Source organism: Dipodomys spectabilis, unplaced genomic scaffold (assembly GCF_019054845.1).
Source record: "Dipodomys spectabilis isolate Male_0828 unplaced genomic scaffold, ASM1905484v1 ptg000113l, whole genome shotgun sequence".
Lineage (NCBI taxonomy): Eukaryota > Metazoa > Chordata > Mammalia > Rodentia > Heteromyidae > Dipodomys > Dipodomys spectabilis.
In genome coordinates, this window is record NW_024870790.1 from 986,201 (window position 1) to 995,015 (window position 8,815).

Genomic DNA, 8,815 nt, shown 5'->3' on the forward strand with positions numbered 1-8,815 from the left:
CAAAGCAGAAGCAGAGACCTTAAGAAACCAACTGTGTGTGTGTGTGTGTGGTAATGACAAATAAATTAACCAGGCACAGAATACAATGGCTTGGTGTTCAGATGGCATCTTTTGTTCTTCAAGGGAAGACAAGAAATGGGAAAGGCCACGTGGAAAGAAACGACCACATTTTGTATTTTTCTGGTCAGAAGAAACTGGACTTGGAAGTGGGGCACAACTTGCACACACAGTTCATTTATTTGCACTCATGAATCTCTTATTTTAACCATAAAATAAACACCAACTTTATTTTTTAAAAAAAACTATAGCAATACAAAGAGTTTCCAATTTTTCAGCAGAAAAATAACCTGAAACCAGCACTACCTGGTGAGCATTACAAGATCAAAAGCTCACGCCACAATTGCTGACCCATGGCCCACAACCAAACAGAGGGCCATCAAGGACAAGTGCTCTCAGCAGGGCTAGAAGAACATGCTTTGACTGGGGGTGGCTTCACGCCAATTCCTCAGAGAGAAGGCTGGAAGGACCTTATTCTTGTTTAGGTCTTGGTGTAGAGAGAATATAGCAATGTGGAGACCACACCTTGGTTCTTGCATTCAAGAAAAACCACAAGCCTATTAAGTTCTGATCATCTATCAGACTGCTCTCTGAAGAATCTTAGTCCATCCCCAACCCATCTAGGTGTGGGAAATCTTTTAAACTTTTTTAAACTACCGATGTGAATCATTCTTCCAGTGAAGCAAACTCCTGGTAGATTCAGGATTGTTGTAGGTTAACATTGTGGCCAAGTGATCAAGCATCCTGCTCACAGTCCAGAGCTTGTTTAAGTCTGACTGAACTTCGCTCACTGACATTTTCAGGTTATAGGAGGAAATCAAGTGTGTCCTGAGGAGGCAGACAGCGTCCTGGTCCTGGCCAAGCGGCATGAGCCCCCGCTCCTGCACCTTCTGCAGTGACTCCATGGTGCTGTGTAGCTTGCCCACTCTTCTCTCCAAGTCAATCATGATATGATAGAGGGTCAGGTTGGACTCCACCAGGCTTTGCAGATGGTACAGGTTCAGGCTGGCCTCTGCCAGGCGTTCCACGTGCTGTTCATACCTTCCTCATATCTGACAAAAGAAACTTTTCATCCAAATCAATACAAAAAGACAAAGAAGGACACCACATATTAATACAGGGAATAATCCAAGAAGAAGATATCAACAATATCAATTTATACTCTCCAAACTTTGGAGCACCCAAATACATTGAGCAAATATTCTCAGACTTACAGAAAAAATAGACCCAAATACAATAATACCAGGAGACTTTACTAGTCCACTCTCAACAAAGGACAGGTCTACCAACCTGAAGATTAGCAAAGAAGCCTCTGAATTAAATAATACCATATCGCAAATGGACTTAATCAACATATACAGAGTTTTCCACCCAGCAACCCAGTGCACATTCTTCTCAGAAGCCCATGGAACTTCCTCCAAAATAGATCATATCATAGCTCACACAAAGAGTTTAAGAGGAGACCGTGTGGTGAATGCATAGCCAGCAATGGTAAGTATGAAAAGTCCAAGGTGGGGTTCCTCTGCCTTTCCGCAGTTTGGTTCAAGGAGGTGCCATCTAGGAGGCGGGTTGACCCTCAGAAAGAGAAGAGGGGGGGATCCAATGACTCCCGACTCTGTCCCCTCCCAGGTGTTCAGCACCCGGAAGGTTTAGCAAGAAGCCAATTCAGCTCCAATGGAGAGCTGAACTGGGACTCCATGATGACAGGAGAAGCGCCAGGAGACAGGATGAGCCATAAGACAGATCACAGGACACAATCAAGGAGAGACAGGTGGCACCGAGTCCAGCCTCCAGCCTCTTGTATTTGATTATCTACATTTGATCATCAATGAGGTGGTATTGCTGATTTTATTCAGTGCTCTGGCTGATCCATATCAGTACCACTTTTCAAGTTCTGAATTAGGAAGGGACTTTGAGTTCCTGGATGATGCCAACATATATATTGCTATTGCAATTTCTCTTCTCATGATCCTGATACGTGCAATGGCTACTTATGGAGCATACAAGCAACATGCTGCCTGGATCATCCCATTCTTCTGTTAGCAGATCTTCAATTTTGCCCTGAACACCTTGGTTGCTTGTTTATCCAAACTCCACTTGGGAATACATTTGACAGCTGCCTCCTGATTTTCCCTACAAAGATGACATAATGTCAGTAAATCCTACCTGTTTGGTCCTTATTATTCTTCTGTTTATCAGCATTATCCTGACATTCAAGGGTTACTTGATTAGCTGTGTCTGGAATTGCTACTGCTACATCAATGGCAGGAATTCCACTGATGTCCTGGTTTATGTTACCAGCAATGACACTAAGGTGCTATTGCCCCCGTATGATGATGCTACTGCTGTGAATGGTGCTGCCAAGGAGCCGGCGCCGCTGCCACAACCACCTATGTGTCTGCCTGAGCTGGGGGTGGAGGTGGGAGAAGCAGCTCAGCTTTGCAGACATCTGAATAATAGTTCGGTATGTTTAGTTTCTAGATGAGCTGTTTGAGTTGTCCATTGTCAAAATACCATATTTTACAATTTAGTTATGTTGAGACCTTGTGTAGTCTCATACATGTACTTTTAGCTAGAGTTCTGGGGTATTGTACCTGGGTAGGGTTCTTTCTGTAGGAATGGAGAGTAATTGAGAACCATTAGTGTGTTCCAGAAATATAGATAGACTTCAAGCCTCTATAGTCTACTTTTGTACCTACTCAGTCCCAAAGCTGGGCAATGGGTTAATTTTTCCCCTATCTTCTCTTTCTCATGAAAGTGTAAAACAAAATCAAAATTAGATCATGCTTTTTCTCAAACCATTCTAGCAGCCTTACACATCCTCAAACAAAAGAAAGAAAACAAAATAAGGAATATTAATTGTTCAGTCATTGCTTTAATGAGGTAAATAGGCACCCTCATATATATATTAGAAAGAATGATCCTACTATTTCTATGACATTGTAAATTTGCTGATCAAGGATTTTCTCCATGGGCTGAATTACAAGCATTAAGCAATACTGGACAGTGATAGCAGAAACTTACTGAGTCCTGAGTGGTGGGGATATCTCCTCTTGTTAGAAGGGAACTGATTTGTATGACATTGTCAGAGACCTAATGCCCCTTTTCTTCCAGTTTCCAGCCTACCTTTACTAAGTGTCCTGTCCTAACTTGATCCACAGACACTATCCACTCACTTTTCAAGGAGAATTTACCCATATGGTAATTCCTAAACATATGGAGACATGTTTCCTTCTTTTCCTGTAAGGTCCATTCTGCTACTTTGAATTTCCAGGTATGCCTAGTTATCTTTAAAACGTTCAGACTTTAGAAAAAAATGAAGAAGGTGGTTTTCTTTGTGGAATGTTGTTGTCTTCATTGCTTGTGTTCATTTTTTTGTGTTCATATTAAAAAGGTTCCTTTGGGGGGGGTTGGGAGATGGGAAGGGATGGGAAGGGAAAACAAAGGAGGAGGAAACAATGCATGTTAAGAAATGCACTCATTACCTTCCCCATATAATTGTAACCCCTATGTACAGTATTTTCACAATAAAAGAATGTAGACAAAATAAATCAATAAATAAAAAGGTCCTCTTGCTTGTTTGTTGTTGAATATGCTGTAATGAAATTTTGCAGTTAAACTGGCATTTGTCCATATCCAAGAAAAAAAACAAGAGGATCCATATAATCACATGTGTGTAATCGCTTAATCTCAATAAAAATTATTTAAAATAAAAAAGAGATGAATCTGAAAGGGAAATACACTATTCAATTTGATAATTCTTGTGAGGGGCCTCCTGCTCTGATGTTATGCTCTGACACCAAAATCTCTGTGTCATACTATTGAACCGAGGCAAAATGTTTTCAGTCTGTAGAAAGGTATCAAATGATGGGAAAATAAAACTGCACACACCCAGTATTATTTCACAACTTTTTCACTAAAATAATAGATTGCAGCAGGCACTGTAAGTTTCTTTCCATCAGTATTAACAGAAAACAGATCAAGTTCCATCACAGAACAACTCCAGAGACATTCTCATTCCTTTCTGAAACCATTTCACTAACTTCTGCAGTTCCCCCAAAGAAGCATCCATTGAAACTTACATTAATAAACTATGGGGCTTTTGTGGTGAGGTGGGCCAACAAAAGAAAAAAAGGCAGAGAATTTGGAATCTGGGAGTGGGAAAGAGAAATACCTATTATCCAGCTACTAAACACACTGTCCTTTCAAAGCAATGGGAGGGGGTTGGGGGAGTCTTAGAGGCTGAAATGGTGGCACTGGTATGCCCACGGGAGCCTCCTAAGATTCCAAAGGACTGGATCATCATAACCAAAAAGCTACTCCCATATTCTTTCTACCCTACCTAAGCACTCCTGCCCCCACCACTCACCTTAATCATCCACCTGAATGCCTTGTCTGGCTGTTTTGCTCCGATCAAAAAACAGTAATGTGACTTGGCCAACAATGTCAGAAAATCAAGATGGAGACAAATCAAATGTCCCTAACCAAAGCAAGTGCCACTTCTTGGGCTTAGTCTACTTCAAATTCTACTGGGTCAGAATGAAAATGATACAGATGAGCAGAAGTTTGTCAGGTCTGGTCCAGACCAGACTGGCCAGACCTACCCCAAGACATGCTAGCAAAAATTAAGAGCTAACCCCTTGGGGATCAGTGGCCATACACAACCGGTGTGTTTTTGCTTGTGGCCATACAAAGTGAAGAGGTCATTTATGGGGTTTCCACCATGACTTTGTTTGAAAGTGGCCACATCCCAGTGAGAAATGGAACATCAGGTGAAGGATGAGTCTCTCTCTAAGTGGCACAGCAAGCATCAGACCTACTCTCCCTCAATTTGTCCTCTGCTTAGAAAAAAATAAACAATTTGTTTTCCAGTAATAAACCTTAGCTTTGTGGCTTTAAAAAAATGAAAAAATTAAAGGGGAGCTTCACTAAACCTCACCTTTGTCAGGTAATCCTCCTGATGGAGCTTGTCCTGAACAAGGGGCCGCCAGGGCGAGGTAGAAAAGGAAGCAGAGCATCCAGCCAAGTGGTGGCCAAGAGCGCGCTCGCCTTGCGGGGTCTTCAGCTGCTGCTGTGGGTTGGCGTTCCTAGACCAGCGCCGCCCCGGGAGCCCCTTGGTCTGGCCAAGGACGTGGCGGCCGCGGCGAGCAGCGCAGAGCGAGGGACTCGGCACCTGTGGAAGAAGCTCGGCACCTGTGGCTAGCGGCTCGGGCTCTTCACGTGTACCGGAAGCCTGTAACATTTTGTATTGGCGGGCAGGGAGCCTGGGCGGTGGGCGGGGTAGGAGGCCACAGGGAGGCGGGGAGGAGGGGGAGGGAAGAGAGGGAGAGGGGAGAGGGAGAAGGAGAAGGAAGGCCTCCCCTGTGCCCACCCCACCTCCCGGGAAGGGAGAGCCAGCTAAGATGCGAGCTGCCTTCGCCCACCCCCACCCCCACCCCGACTCCCAACCCACCAGGGACCCCACTGTCCCTGAGCTGTTTGTGCTCAAGGCTAGCACTCTACCACTTGGAGCCACAGCTCCAGTTCCTGCTTTTTCAGTGGTTAACTGGAGATTAGAGTCTCATGGGGACTTTTCTGCCCCAGCTGGTTTCCAACCATGATCCTCAGATCTCAGCTAGGATTAAAAGCTTGAGACGCCCGTTCCTGGCTAAGTATTGCCATTTTACAGATAAGAAAAAGCAAGGCACAGAGAAAATAAGAAATCTACTAGATTAGTGTGCAAGTGGCAAGCAAAGGTAAAATTAAGGTACCAAGCCTTCTCCTTTAAGTTCACTGCTCTCAACTATTGTCATGGTGTACTTCACACAAATCTGGTATATTAAACCTCTTCATTCATAGATATTTTTGCTTAGGACAAGGCTTCCTTAGATATTTAAGATTTCCAAAAATAAGACGATTTAAGTAAACCATTTAACTATCATCACATCTGATACCCAGATAGGGCAAAACCTGCAAAGAGAACGTGGATTTCTGAGGCTCAGATAACAATGCAGTAAACTGTGAAAATCTGAGTGTTTATAAGACACACGTATCCTGTACCAATTTAAGCTACAGCACACCTGGATTAAAACCTCTATGGATTTACTGTGCAATAACAAATCACAGCACCAAATGGCTCACCAGTATCTAACAAAAACTGAAGGAAGCTTCCAGAACCCCCAACCCAGCTTGAAAAGTGCATAAACGTGATTAAAGTCAAAGAGGCTGTGGGATTGCCATCCACTCTCTTTTTGGAAGTAAATTTGTCAAAGACCTTACCTCTGCTGGATCAGGAGTCCAGGTAACTTACTCTTAGGCACAGTAGCTAAAGGATGCAGCAAACTTTCAGGAACCTTTGCAAAAGTTTAGTTTTTTTTTTGTTTTTAATCAGAGGAAAAATAATAAAAAGCAAGCCTGTATTATATTCATTTTATATAAATGCAGGTGTAAACCATAATTTATTATTTTACAGAGAAAAGGGCCCATAAAATCCAAAATGTGTTTGGGCGTTGGTGGCTCATGCCTGTAATCCTAGCTACTCAGGAGGTTGAGATCTGAGGATCATGGTTCAAAATCAGCCTGGGCAGGAAAGTTTATGAGACTCTTATCTCCAATAAACCACCAGAAAACCGGAAGTGGCGCTGTGGCTCAAGTGGTAGAGCACTAGCCTTGAACTGAAAAGCTAAGGGACAGTGCCCAAGCCCAGACTTCAAGCCCCACAACCAACAACAACAACAAAAAATCATAATGTGGTTCTGATATAACTTAGCCTTTCACAAAACCAACTCTGAGATCAATGCATGCACTGCTTGTCCGGTCAATTTCCCCCCCAAGGAAAATCAGGTTATTAGCAATATCTCCACAGGTATTTTGCTGAATCCCAAACCCCTGCTTTAAGGACACTGAGCTGTGGCACTGATGCAGAGGGAAGAGGCCTAAACTAGTGCAAGAGTAGAAGGTAGATGGCACTCAAGTTCAGGATTTGTAAAGATGACCCAATAGCCTTCAAAAAAGACCCAAAAAAACCCAAAACAAAACACAAACCTTTCCATCCCCCACACCAGTGGCTCATGCCTATAATCCTACTATGCAGGAGGCTGAGATTTGAGGATTGCAGTTCAAAACCAGCCCAGCAAACTATGATTTGCAATTAAGCACAGAAAAGGCCAGAAGTAGAGCTGTGGCTCCAAGTGGTAGAGCTCCAACCTTGAGCAAAAAGAGCCCAGGGACAGTGCCCAGGCCAAGTTACAAGCCCTAGGCCAGGCAAAAACAAAATAAAATAAAATAACCTTCCCTTTTCTTCTACCTGGAATGTCATTACTCACACCTTTGAATTAAGACAGAAATAAGGGGGGCAGATATTGCTAGACTTCGTGGTGAAACTGCTCAGGACAGTTGGCAAGCAAGTTGCCTGATGCCCATGGGGCTCAGTCTTTTGTGTAAAAGAAAACAAGGGGCTAGGAATGTGGCTTAGTGGTAGAGTGCTTGCCTAGCATGCATGAAGCCCTGGGTTCAATTCCTCAGCACCACATAAGCAGAAAAGGGCAGAAGTGGCGCTGTGGCTCAAGTGGTAGAGTGCTACCCTTGAGCAAAAGAAGCTCAGGGACAGTGCCCAGGTCACCCCCCAGGACTGGCAAAGAAAAAAAGAAGAGCAGGAGGGCGGGGCAGGAGGAGGAAGAGGACAGGAACAGGGGGAGGAGGAGGAAGAAGAAGAAGAAATGAGAATGGTTAAGGTAAGACAGATTATTTATACTGCAAATCATAGGGGTCACTATCAGAAGCCCCTCATTCTTATATTAAGGATGCCTGCAGGTCCCATTAGCACCTGGAAAATTTTTTCAGACAACCACGCAGCCTTCACCCAGAGTGGACCCTCAAGATTTGATACATTATATATTATTTAGGCTGAAAAGGTCTGGAGAAGAGTTCCAGAAAATGGGAGCCGGGAGGAGGAGGGGGGGGGGGTAGGTGGGACCTGGGGAATTTCCCTAGTCTCTCTGGCACGTTTGGAGGCTCCTGAAGAGCAGATTTCTGCAAAGCAAGTCGCAGAAAAGGAACGTAGTGGTGCAAAAGTTGCAAATGCCAGAAGCCACTGGAGGGAGTGAGGAGCTGGAGGCATAAACTTCCTAGATATACAAAGCTTTTGACCGATTACCTGCGTGCCAGTGTGGGTTATCTCTAAGCTTTCAAGTCCTTGTAATTCTCTGTGGACACCCAATCCCTGGACGGCTCTGCAGACCCACTTGGAAACTCTCACTCCATAAATTCATGGCGAGGTCTAGTGATTTCAAAATGCCACAGCAAGTAGCCTGCTAACAGGTGTTGCGTCTTATCACCAGCTTGGTTTGCACGGTTTGAGCCAGAAACCTACAGAACTAGCTACTTCTATCCATGACTGACCAGCTCCTAGAAAGGGAAAGTTAACCAGACCGCAATGCGAGCTGGAATAATAACTTCAACCCGATTGGGGCGATCAGGGCTGCGTGCTTTCCCTGGCACTATTTCTCCGACTTGGACGGATGTAAAGGATACCTCCAAATTGTGCAAAGTGCACCAATTTGAGGTTTAGGAGTGAGAACCTCCTGCAATCGCGGCACCGCTGACGGTAGAAGCTAGTGTGAGATCTCAGCTTCCTGCACCTAAATCGTCTTTCACAATCCAACACAGCCCCTTCCTCCAACTGGGCTTGTGCCCAAGTGGAGAAGTTAATCTGCAAGCTGGAGCGGCTTCTCCACACAGGATGCTCACTGCCTGTACCTTTTCTTTCTTTCTCTTCCTT

At 44.3% G+C, this 8,815-nt stretch overlaps 1 pseudogene; it reads left to right on the plus strand.

Annotated features, from left to right (window-relative positions):
- Nucleotides 1-924: 924 nt before the first annotated feature.
- LOC122114934 lies at nt 925-5,260 on the plus strand (annotated as a pseudogene).
- Nucleotides 5,261-8,815: the final 3,555 nt, after the last annotated feature.